Source organism: Paroedura picta, chromosome 1, assembly GCF_049243985.1.
Source record: "Paroedura picta isolate Pp20150507F chromosome 1, Ppicta_v3.0, whole genome shotgun sequence".
In the NCBI taxonomy this organism is placed as follows: Eukaryota; Metazoa; Chordata; class Lepidosauria; order Squamata; family Gekkonidae; genus Paroedura; species Paroedura picta.
The window spans coordinates 36466344-36480215 of NC_135369.1; the positions used below are offsets into that span (position 1 = coordinate 36466344).

The 13872-nt window shown below is 41.8% G+C and overlaps 1 protein-coding gene across 7 annotated transcripts in view; it reads left to right on the forward strand.

Annotated features, from left to right (window-relative positions):
• The window catches only part of LOC143835620 (uncharacterized), an 81114-nt gene that overhangs the window by 16191 nt on the left and 51051 nt on the right, over nucleotides 1-13872 (forward strand). For 4 of the 7 annotated variants that reach the window (XR_013230290.1, XR_013230289.1, XR_013230285.1 and 1 more), the window contains exon 1: nucleotides 1934-2045. The exons of 2 other annotated variants lie outside the window; for them this stretch is intronic. The gene's annotated coding sequence lies outside the window, so the exon portion shown is untranslated. Of the gene's footprint in view, nucleotides 1-1927; nucleotides 2046-13872 lie in introns of those variants that run through there. One more of the 7 variants, XR_013230292.1, reaches the window with a different exon arrangement.

Here is a 13872-nt window from a genome sequence, read left to right on the forward strand (position 1 = left end):
ACCCGATATCGCCGTTTCAGCAGCCCTGCATAATGGGCCCATGAAATGCCTCTTATTAAAAGATAGTGAAGTGATATGGATATTGCCTTCCTTTTTCACCAGTAGAAATGCTAGTTGGATCCAACCCATTATGTGCAAATGTTAAAACCTTATTCCCAACTAAGCAAGTAAAAATTAGTGCCTAACAACACAGTCTAGTCTAGTCAAGTCAACTTTATGAATAGCTTGATGATATTTGCATATAATAAAAAGATCTCAAGCCTACATTCAGTGAGACCCCCTTCCCCCAAATCCATCAGCTCTCACTGTGCATTACTTTTTTAAGGAACTGTGGAGATTCCAATATATTGCCGTGAGCAGTATAAAAGAGTTCCCTGTCACAGAAGTTACAAATGTGGAAACGGGCAGTTGGAACTTTTCAGACCATGGAGGTAAACATTAGCCTCTCATTAAGCCTATTAAAGGGACAGAACCTTTTCGTTAGCTCAGGTGCCAACTCTCCTAATGGGCAATCAAAATGAATGTGCTTTTTATCATAACCTCATGACTAAAACCAAAAATTATAAGATCCCTTGCAAGTTAAGGCATGAAAAGCACCAGTAACTGGTAGAAGAAAGGGCTTTGCTTAACCTTTATTCAAAATTTCCTGTTGTAGTTATGCACTGAAAACAAACTAGCCTTTTAAAAAATGCCTTTAATCGGCAGCCATGTGATTAAAATTTGAGCTTGTCTATTGAAACTGACCCCCATCAATCAATTAGACAAAGCTTGAGATTATTAATCTATGATTAATTCATGGGAGGGTAGAAGCATACATTCTGTAACCAAATGCAGTATTCCCAATTTATAAGCTAACATATTGGGAAGGCATTACCCCAGGAAAATTTACGAGGAGGTGGAGGTGCTTAAACTTTCTTCCACCTGCATATTCTCCCCTGTGAATTCCCCCTCCAAAAATGGAACTAGCTAAGGCAAGGATGGGATTTAGAGTACAAAATGAAGGTGCAAAGAGGGTTAAGTACTCCTTCTTCTCACCTGCCAGTTCTTTCCTGCAAATCCCAAAGCCCTGGCAACTTCAGAGAACAAAAAGAGGGAAATATCTGAGAAAGTTTATGCAAGGAAGAACAGGTTGCTGTGGGAACAGGTAAGCCCCTCCATTTTATCTACCAAGAACTTCCTGCTGGAGCGTTCTTGATGTCTGCAGATATGTTTGGGGAAATTTGCAAGCAGAAAATGTAGTACAATCCAGACAGGCTTGCCAATTCCAGGTTAGAAAATACCTGGAGATTATGGGGGGTGACTCCTGAGGAGGGGAGGATTTAGAGACAGTCTACCTTCCAAAGTGGCCGTGAAATGATCTCTATCACATGGATATCAGTTGTAATTTAAGGAGATTCCCAGCCATGACCAGAAGTTGGCAACCCTAAGTCCAGGTGCAATTAAATGGCGTAGCAGCACACAATGCACTGTGTGATGATTTGAGCTTCATAGAAGAGCAGCAGGATTATAATTATAATAAAATGATATATAAACCATATATGGCAATAAATTTAGCTTCTTTCTATATATAAAAGTAGCCAATACCTCTCTCCCAAAATTTCTGTATAAATATCACAAATACTCTGCAGAAAGGGTTCTCCTGCAATGGGCTGTCGGCATTAGGGGTTTCAGGGTTTTTTTATGTGTTGCAATTAACGGCAAACACCTTGTCATAAACATTTTAAAAGGTCAAAGAGATTGCAACAGTTTGGCTAAAGAGATAAATGGTCAAATAAAACATCAAATAGTTAATTCCCAGGTGACAAAACGCTACATACAACCGATCAATAAGAAGGCACGAAGCATTCTGGGAAAGAGGGAAGGGTCAGCCTTGAAGTGTTAATAACTTGTTCACATTATTTTTTTTGCTCCAGTTTATCATGTGACACAGCAGGTAGCAAGGCAGTTTTAACAGCAAGACAGTGTTTAACGTGGAAGCCGGAGTTAAAGCAGAGAAGATTTAGAGAAATGTATAAGAAATTTAGAGACGGTGGTGGAAAAGGCAGGTGAGTATCAAACCATACTCCATTTATCTCAACAGATAACTTAGCCAAACCTCCTTTAAGGTCTGATTGGCATCTTGAGTGCTTTTGCCTTTCATAAGTATAGAAAACTCATCCTTTCTGACAAGTTAGCATGTTTAGATGCCATTTGGATCTTCATGTGAGTTTCTCTATTAGATACATATGAGAACTGTTTCCCTTCTTAAAATGATCAGGGGTTATTTAGGTGCGCTGCACAGTTTATTGTGTGTGTATTTGGACATGCAATTAACAACAGATCTACGAAATAAGTATATTAATGTACCACTGTATCACACTTTGCTACCATATTAGTATTACATATTTGTCAATGTTAAGACAATTTAAATGTAAATAAGTAACTCTGACTTTCCTCTTTTCAACTCTACTAAAAAGAATTGCTTAGGCCAAAGCCTAAATCTTATACATGCCATTTGGCCCTATTCGTTGGGAACAGAAGTACCTTTTTCCTGGGCTAGATCCAAGAATATCATGGTCCCTATATTATCATTAGGAGGGATAGAGACTAGTGTGACCCGCCTCGAGTCTATAGGGAGAGGCGGGAAATTAAATCTAATAATAATAATAATAATAATAATAATAATAATAATAATAATAATAATAATAATAATGTTTAAGATTCTTCTATGAAAATTTATCACTTGAGTTTTCATTCCTTTCAGTGGTATCTAGAAGAGACATTTCAGAGTTGATGGGGAGATGTAAATTTTTGTGGATTTTATTAATTATTAATTTATTATTAAATGCATGGATTTTATTATTTTATTTATTAGTGCATTTATGTGCCTTTAAATGCATACAGAGGTATAAAAAGCTAGCACATTATTTCCATTTTTCAATAGGATTGCAACTGCTCTTTAAGAATAACCAAATGGCCTGTGATGTTAAACATTATATTATACTTGCTGCCATTTATACAAATACTTGCTGTGCCTTAAGACAAAGGACATAGTTATGGTTTGTTTGCTGTAGTTCATTTACTTGCTTCAGAAGCTTGGGAAAGGAAGCAGAGCTATAGATAAATGAAATATGGAAAAGACAGGTTTCAGCAATATCTTATAGGGGTGGAGGAGACATCACTGTGAGAACAGATATATGTGGCAAATGTACAAGAAGTGTCCCTAGTCTTACCCGTGAACTTTAGGAGAGTGTGATCGTGTCCAGATCTCGGGAGGTGATGGTACCACTTTACTCTGCTCTGGTTTGGCCTCACTTGGAGTCCTATGTTCATTTTTGGGCACCACAGTTGAAAAGGGATGTAGACAAGCTGGAGCATGTCCAGAGGAGGGCAACAAAGCTGGTGAGGGGGTTTGGAGACCAAGACGTATGAGGAAAGATTGGGGGAGCGTGGTCAGTTTTGCCTGGAGAGATGACTGAAAGGTTATCTGATAGCCATCTTCAAGTACTTAAAAGGCTGCCATATAGAGGATAGAGCAGAGTAGTTCTCTCTTGCCCCAGTGGGACAGACCAGAACCAATGGCATGAAATTAATTCAAAAGAAATTCCTTCTAAACATCTGGAAGAAGTTCTTCAGTAGAACAGGCTTCCTCAGGAGGTGGTGGGTTCTCCATCTTTGGAAATTTTTAAACAGAGGCTGGATAGCCATCTGACGGAGAGGCTGATTCTGGGAAGGTTCAAGGGGGCGGCAGGTTAGAGTGGATGAGCAATAGGGTTGTGAGTGTCCTGCATAGTGCAGGGGGTTGAACTAGATGACCCAGGAGGTCCCTTTGAATTCTATGTTTCTATGATTCTATGCTATTGGTTTTCCCTTTTCATTGTGCCTTCACATTATATACAGTGTGCCATCTAAATCAATACTGGGCAACTGAAAGTTAAATTGGCGAGTTTTCACTTCACTCTTAAGATTCAACTGATAAAGATCTGACATGAAACAATACAATCATAATTTGCTTATATTAAAATTATGGATGGGGGAAATATGAATGTTTATGAAGAATTTTAATACTTACTTTTGAACACATGAATCTGTGTTACACTGAAAGCAATCTTTGGTCTTTTGAGCCTGTGGACACCTTTAGAATTCTGGTACAGAGTGGTGGACACTACTGCAAAATGGCTGCCATGGGAGGTGGAATCAACAACAAAAATCCATACTGTCGTTGAATCTGCTACTAAAATAACCTTATTTCTATCTCTCCAGCCAGTCAGATCTCCAGTGGCCAATGACAAGTGCCCCATCTGGCCCCACCCACTTCCTAACAACACTTGTTGGGCACTAGGAAAGGTGTTGGTGGGTGCCACACCCTCCTCTGATCTCCCAAACCTCAAGCTGAGGTCTTTCACATCACCTACTATCTTATCTTTTTAACTGGAGATGCTGGGAATTGGAACTAGGGTCAATCTGTATGTAGAGGAGGTGCTCTACCATTGAACCATGCCCCCTCTTCCCCAGGAACTTTGGGGGCATTATGAAATATTATACAATGCCATCATGTCACTTCCATTGTAAAAGTTGCTCAGATGCTGAATCAAGTATTCATGTTATGCAAATACGAGTAAATTGGCTTTGTCTTTTGGGGATCAGTTTGTAAACAAACCAAATACCAAAGTCATTTTTTTAAAAGTTTAAACCAATTTTAAAAAATCAAGGCTTCAGTCATGCTTGAATCCAGTTAAAAGGTCAGAGCCTCTATTTGGTTCATTTTTAATTAGAATATGTAAGCGTTTAGCTCTCTTATATGGTAGAGAACAAGTCAACCTCTGTTTGCATATCAGGATTGTCTATGATACAGCGATCAAAAGAAGTACGATAATGAGTTAACTGCTTGGAATATTGTTTCATTACAGTTTAATTGTGGAGGCTTAAGAGAAAGAAATGGGGTGGAGAGTTTGCCTCAACCTAATTGCAGAACACCTGGCAATGTGTCAGCAGAGCCATAGGAACTAAGGATAAGTTGGTGATTATCCAGACTGGGCATGCTTGTGTGTAGTTTGAGGGTGAAGGTCCAGGAATGTATGACGTCCCCAAAGCCTGATTCCCAAAATGATATTCCAGCATCAGCACTATTGAAATGAAAGGGGATTATACAAATGCTATGTCCATCAAATCCACCAGCAACTTCTTCCTCTCCTTCTTAATGGGGCCTTTTTAAGACCAGTTCTTGGTAGAACATGGCCTGTGTTTCATGGTTAGATCCTGAAATGGAGACTCATTCCAGACACAAAAATTCCACAAAGAGTGAGCAGGTAGCTGGAGGAGTAGTTTGTTTCTGCCATCTCTGGGCCCAGATTTGTAAACATTGTCTGAAAGTCAGAGCAGATATGAAATGTGCATAGAGTCTCTGGGTGAGTGACTGGAAACTTATCTGTCTTGACTAAGTGTGCCAGGTCCCCAGCCACCCATGGGTGATGAGAGGATAGGGTTACAAGATACAGATTGGATGGGATCATGACTCATTGGGAGAGCAACTGCTTTGCATGGAGAAAGTCCCAGGTCCAGTCCCTGGAATCACCTGTTAAAAAGATATGGAAGTGGGTGATACAAAAGATCTTGCCCTGAAACCCTGGCAAGCTGCTGCCCATCAAAGTAATCAATGGCTGCCTTTAAACAATCACTAATATGTCTCAATAAAACACAGTTTCACGTCTGTTCTATGCACACCTGATATATGAATTGTCTAAGGCCATTTTGGAGTTCACTTGGCAAGAAAAGAACTCCGTCCTCGAGTAGAGAGTATAAATACACTTAAGCAAAACATGTGGGATCAAATAGAGACAATGATGTATATATTGATTGGCAAGCAATGAACACTTGAAAGGTCAGCCATTTTTCCCATGCCAAATTGAATGTCTCCATTGGCATATCACTGAAAGTCATATCTCCATGCAAATAGTACTATTAATGATGTGCAAATGTAATTGTGTCAGAGTTCTTTCTCATGTCTGTTAGAGAAGAATTAAAAGTTCCTTAAAATGCTCTGGAAAAGGATGTGTGCATAGCCTGGAAGACTAGAAGTGCATGGCTGGAATACATTTTGTAAGCTATAGAAATGTCAGAAATTCAGTATTTAACTGTGACAGCAGAACTTTTCATAAAGATCCTGCTAGCCAGTCATAAACTGTATTACATGGGAAAGGGAGCTGGAGTTATGCCCACTGGCCCTTTCTCTTCATCATGTCCAGTATTCGAGTTCCTGAATGTCTGAGGACTTTTGCACCCCAATGTACACAGGCTTGTACCCATGATCTGCAACTCTATCATATAAAAAACATGCTTGAAAGACTAGGAACTGGACACATCTCGGTTGTCATTTTCCTAGAGAGAAAACACCCTGATTCTTTAAGTGAGCCTTGATGTGTGCAAATGGGCATTTGAGACTTTTCATGGTATAGAGGTAAATAATATCAGCTAGTAACTAATATCCCATTAAGCTGGTATCAACTGTATACTCAACCCAGCACAAAAATTTCCTGAGGAGATATTAAAGCACAGTACACAGAAAAAAAATCAAAGAGACCCCTCAAGAAATGTCCTTCAAAAGGACAGGAGAGTGTGAGCTTCTCAGAGAGCTTCAGGAAGATGATTCCACAAGGATGATGCAAGAAAAGGAAAAGGCCCCAACAACTGAGGTGAGGTAAGGTGAGAGAAAAGAAGAGTTGACATGAAATTCTGTACAGACCTTTGAGGGCACACAGATTAATTTAGGAGAGGTGTTACGTGAGGTCTGGGCTAGGCTCATATCCAGGCTGTGCTGAGGCAACTGAATTGGTTGCCGGTTGTAGACTGGATTTCGTTGACCTTTAAGCCCCTCGGATCTGGGACCCACATATCTGAGGCACCGCCTGTTGCCCTATGCCTCCTGCAGGGCCTTGTGCAATGTGGGTTCCAATGTGTTGGTCACTCACGGCCCAGGGAATCTCACCTCAACCAGGGCCAGAGCCTTTTCGGTCCTGGCCCCTACCGGGTGGAATGAGCTCCTGGAAGAATTGTGGGCCCTGTGGGCCCTGTCAGCTTTCTGTAGGGCCTGTAAGACGGAGCTCTTCCGCCAGGTCTATGGTTGGAGCCGGTGCAGGAAGATCTGGTGCCCACCCCCCAGGGCATGCCGTCTGTCAGGATATGTGTGGGAGGTTTCATTGACACAGCTCCCTGCTGCACCAGGAGCAGATATACTGGTATGGGGAGCAAGTGATTTTGCCGCCATGTGATGTTTTGTAATGTTTTTATTCAGGTTTTTAATGGGAATTTATTGTTGTGGATTTTTATGTTGTTACCCACCATGAGTCAGGCCACTGGGAGTGGCGGGATATAAATTTAATTAAATAATAACAATAATAATAGCAACAACAACATTTATTTGGCTCCCAGAACCCTTCCCATCCATATGCGCTCTACAGGGCTGTGGTCATAATGCTACTATGAACAAATACTCTGTTATTGCCTATGTTCTGTGATGATTATTGTTGACGACAACTCATGGTTATTGACACAGTTACTGAACTTATGTTATATTCCATTACGCAATTCATGTTCTCTGTAAACCACCCTGAGCCTCAAGGGAGGGCGGTATATAAATCTAAATAAATTAATTAAATTAAATATTTCCTCTGAACTGTAGATCCTGAATTGCAACATAGATTCTAACATATTTGCATTAACCTGACAAGCAAAGCTCTCCCCCCCCCCCAAGATATCCAGAGAGCCTGACCTTCAAATTCTGGTCAAGGAAAAAGTAAGAGAAGGGGAGAGAAAACTGGTGTGAAAGTGAACAGCTACCCGTTAGTTAAGCAGCCAGAGCCCTCTAAGCTTCCGTTGATCCATTATGAACCTTCTGTAGCTCTCCCGGGGCCTCCCTGGCAGCAGTTGCTAACAGCCCCGGAGCAGCAGGAATGTAGGGGAAACAGGTGCTCCGGCTTAGCACAGCTGGGACACATGCAGTGTAAAGAGAATAGGTGGCCGCTGCTGTTTTCTGAAAACTCTTGAATGAACTGAAGCCACCTACCTGAAGATGCTTAATTGTTTGCTTCTCTTGTTTGATTTTTAAATGCCCTGTTGCTGCTAGTATTTAACTCCTTAAACTACTGCTCAGATTCTACGTTTGCTTAGCAACTCTTTTCAACAACCAAAAATTAGCCAGCAGGTATATAACACCAAGGCCAGTTTAGGAGCAAAGTCTGTATTTTTTTCTCCAACATCCTACCTTTTTAGCAGCATGGACCCCAAGCAACATCCAAGTACTGACCAAATTCAGACTTGCCTTAGTATCAGCAGGGTTTCTGTATCAGGTGATTTTGAATCATATCTCCCCTCCTGTGCTGTCTGGCTAGGAATGCCAATCTCCAGAGAGGGCCTGGAGTTCTCCTGAAATTACCAAATGAGCTCCTCCAGACTACAGAGATAATTTCCCCTGAAGGGCTGATTCTGTGGTGTTAGATTCCCACTGTTGCCCTCCTCAAGCACAACTCCCCAATCTCCATGAATTTTCCAAGGTAGAGTTGGCAACCCTATGTCCTCCCCACCAGATCAGCTTCTCAGACCATGTTCTTTGTGCTCCCACCTGCAGAATAACAACCAGAGAAACTCTGCCAGGACTGCACCTGGGGAATGCACACACTCACTCTTTACCCCAGGCTGAAACAGGTGTTCAGTTGAGCCCTTTTGCTAGGGTGTCGGCAGAGTTAGAATATGCATACAGAGTGGAGTGCCAGGGTGTTTAAATAATACAATTGTTTTTATTCAGAAGAGAAACCACTTTGTATAGAAGGAGAATATGAGAGACTTAACTAAATGTTGTCTGCAGTCATTCTTTGTTCAACTGTTGTTCTGGAGGCAAGCAGGAAAGAAGTGTGCTTGAAAAGCAGGAAGTTGCCTGTTGAGCCAATCAGGACACTGGAGGAGATAATTTAAAAATCCTCCAGAAGTTCCTATCCTATCTATGCTAGATATACATCTCCTCTGATGCCTCCTGTAGGACACTCGTTACATTCTGCTCAGTTATGCACACTGCAAATCTCACATAGCCTAACAGCTAGCACCCTGTTGGGAGAATTCAGGGGGTAGGCTGGGTGATACAGTGTCCAGTCAACACACTGATACTTCTGGTGCAAAAGCAGAAGTAATATCACATCAAGGAGATGTTTTAGGATTTACCCCAAATGATGAGGTCAAATTATAGGGGCTTTTCGCACCGGGATCTTTGTTGCAAATTGGTCACTGAACGAAAAATCGCCATTTAAAATAGTGGAATTCGTCGTTATGCATACCTGCCTTTGTAGTGGAATCCAGTTGCATTTTGTAGCGTTTCCCGCAGCTTCCGGTCTCGGCAGAAAAGGAAGCGCTATTTCCAAGCTCGTCCCGCCCCTGGCCGTCAAGCAGCCAATGGGCAGCCGTTAGCATGCTCCCAAACAGCCCCTTTCCCTTTAAGAAAGGTTTAAAAAAAAAAAACAGACCCATTGTAACGAATCTGTGTAGATTCGTTGCAACGGAGAGACCCATCCAGCTGCCTAATGTGAGCTGTCGTTTGATCATATGATCGTTGCCACGCTGCCTCGAGTGATAAAAAAAAAATCCCCCCCCCCTCTTACGGGCCCAATTTTCGGCTGAATTAATATGTAAAAAATAAAGGGACTTTATTTCAGCAAACGGGCTTTTATGTGGTTTGTGCTTAGTGACTAAAGGTGAAGGACTGAAGCCAGGGAAGCCTCTAAACAGAAAGAGGCTCGCTGGTGCGTTTATCCCCGCTCGCTCGGAGAAAAAAAAATGGCGATCGCTTCACCGGAAGTTTGGAGGACAGGCTCAGGAGGAGGGACTTTGAAGAAACCGCAACAATGTTAACGCACAGGTCTTTATCGCTAGTGTTGCAGATTGTTTGCAAGAGTGTAGCGCTTTCCGGAGGGTGAATCCACTTTTTGGGATTCCCCTGAAAGCGCTACAACGAAGCGCTTTTTGCTGATCGGTTTCAGGAGTGTTGCAGATTGTCTACGACGTCGTGCGTTATGGCAAATCAATAGCGTTTCCAATTAGCAACCATTGTGCGATTTTGAAGCCGTGCAAAAAGCCCCATAGTTTCGGGTGAATCTAACGCCATTGTACTAATCAAGTGACAATACTTGTTTTATGCTGAAAGTAATGATTCCCACCCCTTCATGCATGATTTGTTTACCCCTGTGGCCATCATTACGTCCTCTGGCAGCAACTCTACATCTTAATCATTCTCTGTGTAAAGTAGTATTTCCTTTTGTCTGTCCTGAATCTACTGCCCATCAGATTCATTGGATGCCCTCAAGTTCTAATATTTTGGGAGAGGGAGAAAATTTTCTCTTTGGCAACTCTCTCCATCCCATGCATAATTTTAAAAACCTCTATCATGGTCAGGTGGGAGACATGTTCGAGTAACCACAGGGTCTGATAGCAGGGGTTCATAGAACAGAGTCCACAAATCACAGTCCAGGAATTATATGAGGAGAAACTGAGATTCTGCAGTCAAAAGTGGGGAGTGCCAGAAATTAGACTTCTCCTAATAACAGAAAATTGAGTCTGAATCCATCATACTGGGTATGATCTGTCTTGTTTATTCAAACCTTTTATTGTCAATATTTTCCCTTCCTTACATAGTAACTATATAAATTGTCCTGTGGTCTTTTTCTATCACTGTGGTAGTATTTTATTATTAATAATAATATTGATATTAAATTTATATACCACCCTCCCAAATTTGGCTTTGAAGTAAGCTATCCTGAATCCTCCATTAAGGAAGAAAGAAGGCACACCGTTTTCATACAAATATTCTAAACAACAAAACCAGAGTGCTTGATCATTACAGTGGCTTATTCCTAATTTTTGTGAAATGAATTCAGAATTACAAGGAGATATTGCATCTAACAGGGCAATGAGATTTGCATGTGATCTGCAATCTAGTTCACAACGAAATATATCCATAGTTAAAAAGCTGACCTTTTGGGTTCAGTAATGCGGTTATTTACAAAACATGGATCGTCTGTCCGAATTGCCAGTAAAGGTCTCCCAAATGCAAATGGACTTCCTAGGGTCTAGTCAAATGTGTTTGAGGGCATCTGCTTGTAGGTTTTTCAACTTATTTAGCAGCTACCCTCTAAATCTAAGAAATGTATTATAGACCACTAATGCACAGATGGGCAAAACATATGGCCAAAGACCAGGTTGCTGACTCATCAGCCAATACTGCAAATGTGTACATTTGGGCAAGAGGAATTATGGTAGGGTTGCCAGCTAGCAACTGATGGGAGTTGGGGGTGGGGGGGAGTCGGTGACATGCATGGGGCCATCACCATAATGGCACTACCTCACTTCTGGGGAAAGCCTGGAAATGAAGCCATGCGGCTTTAGGAATCACCAAAAAAGCTAGGGTTTTACTTCTGGGTTCTCCCTGCAAGTGAAATAACACTTGATCATTGTATGTGGTGGAGGCCTCAACTGCCAGTATTGTTACAATTCTCATTAGAAAACCAAAGATGAGCCTCAAACGGGTGAAGATAGGGTTACCACCTTTTGATAACTGATGTCACTAAGCATATGTTGGGGAGATCTGGCTGTAAGTTACTTAATGGGGATGAAGTCTGCCCTCCTAATGAAAAATTTGAATCTTGCCCATTCTGAGCAATTATAATGTTGCCATTGAGCCCCAAGTAGTATCTTTTCTGCTGGCTGATGTTAACGCTGAGGTCACACCATCTGTGGCAAAATGTTTACCTCTTATAATATCCATGAGATCTGGAAGGTTTTATATCTCTTAATGCTATCTTATTATTGATGTTTTTTTAATTATTTGTAAATGTTTCTGGTGTGATCCATGTTTTGAATGTAGTATATTGACCACAGGTCAATGGAATTTATTGTTAATAAAGAAAAGGATGGATTCTGCCTCTTGCTATTGGGAAGGCTTTAAAGCAGGGGTAGTCAAACTGCGGCCCTCCAGATGTCCATGGACTACAATTCCCAGGAGCCCCCTGCCAACGAACGCAGGCAGGGGGCTCCTGGGAATTGTAGTCCATGGACATCTGGAGGGCCGCAGTTTGACTACCCCTGCTTTAAAGCAATACAAATATTAACAGGGTTACAATATTTTGTAGATATCTAATGTGAATAGTATATTTTTACATTTTTCTTTCCCATGCTCAATTCAGAAACTAGGGGGGCACTGTACAGGATAGGACAGATATTATTGATCTCTGGTGTTAGTAGAGCTGTGAGTTCTGGGTTGTGAAATATTTGGAGACTTTGGGGGTGGAGCTGTGAGTGGGTGGGATTTGTGACAAGGAAGAACCTCAATATGTAATGCTACTGAGTCCACCCTCGAAAGCAGCCATTTTCTCAAGATGAACTGATCTCTGTTGCCTGGAGATGAGCTATAATTCCAGGGAATCCCCTGATCTCACTTGGGGACTGGCATCTCGCACAAATGTTATATCAGCATACAAGGCTCTCAACATCTCTAGTTGGGATGTGGAAGTAGGTTGGGAGATCATCTGCCATGTTATGGGTTTTTAAGTCTTTTAATGGGGGTGTTTTAATGGGGTTTTAAGACCATGTTACCCGCCATGAGCCCATTGGGGAGTGGTGGGATACAAATTGAAGAAATAAATAAATAAACATGTATAGGGGAGGAATGAGAATTTACTTTACTTTACTTTAGCCTCACCCTCTCCATCCTACTGAGCAGTCTGTCTGTGCCTTTTCCTAGGTTCATCTGTTTAGAAAAAAATCATGCCACCTGATGTGGCTTTCAAAATAATATCTAATAAAAAGATAAAATATTAAAAGATAATTTAAAATACAGCCAGAGCAAAATAACATAGATCATTGAGCAACATAAAACTGAATAACAGTTTTCACACTGAAATGCACCATTAAAATGGTGTTTTTTACCCAAGTTTTTAATGAAGAGAATTATTTTAAAATACCATGTTTTGGCCTGGTGACTAAAGGTGACTAAAGGAAAGGTGGTTGAAATGGCTGCCACAGATCAGCTCCTGGCATTCTTGCACTTGATCCATACCATTCTGGCTTCCATCCTGGCCATGGGGTGGAGACGGTGATAATTGCCATGATGGCTGACCTCTGGTGCCAGCTGGATTGGTGCAGTTTGGCTATCCTTGTGTTGTTAGATCTGTCACCTGTGTTTGATGTGGTCAACCACAAGTTGTTAGCCCACTACCTCACCCAAGCTGGGATATGTGGGACAGCCCTCCAGTGACTGATCTCCTTGATCCAGAACTGGATACAAAGAGTGGCTGTGGGGAAAGAGCTGTCACACCCTTTTGACTCCCTTGTGGTGTCCCACAGGGAGCAAATCGCTCCCCCAGACTTTTCAAAATCTATATGCACCCTCTGGCTCAGTTGGTCTGGAGTTTTGGGCTGGGCTGTCACCAATATTCGGATGACACCCAGCTCTATCTCCTGATGGACAGCCACCTAGACTCTCCCCCTAGAAGTATTCCCCAGATGTTTGGAAGCTATAGCTGGATGGTTTGAACAGAGTCCTCTGAAACTCAATCCCTCCAAGTCAGAGGTCCTTTGGCTGGGTAGAAAGGGGCCAGACCATAAAGTACTCCATCCCAGCTTGGCCAAGGTACAGCTTAATATCACCCTCAGCCAGGAATCTGGGGGTGATCCTTGGCGCCTCTTTATCAATGGAGGTGCAGATCACCAGTCTGGCATTTTCCCACCTATACTAGGCAAAGCTACTAGCACTCTATCTGTCCTCAGAGCACCTGGCCACAGTGATCCATGTGATGGTCACCTCTAGGTTTGAAAGGTGGGCCTTTCTTTATCCTTAACCCAGAAATTGCAGCTGGT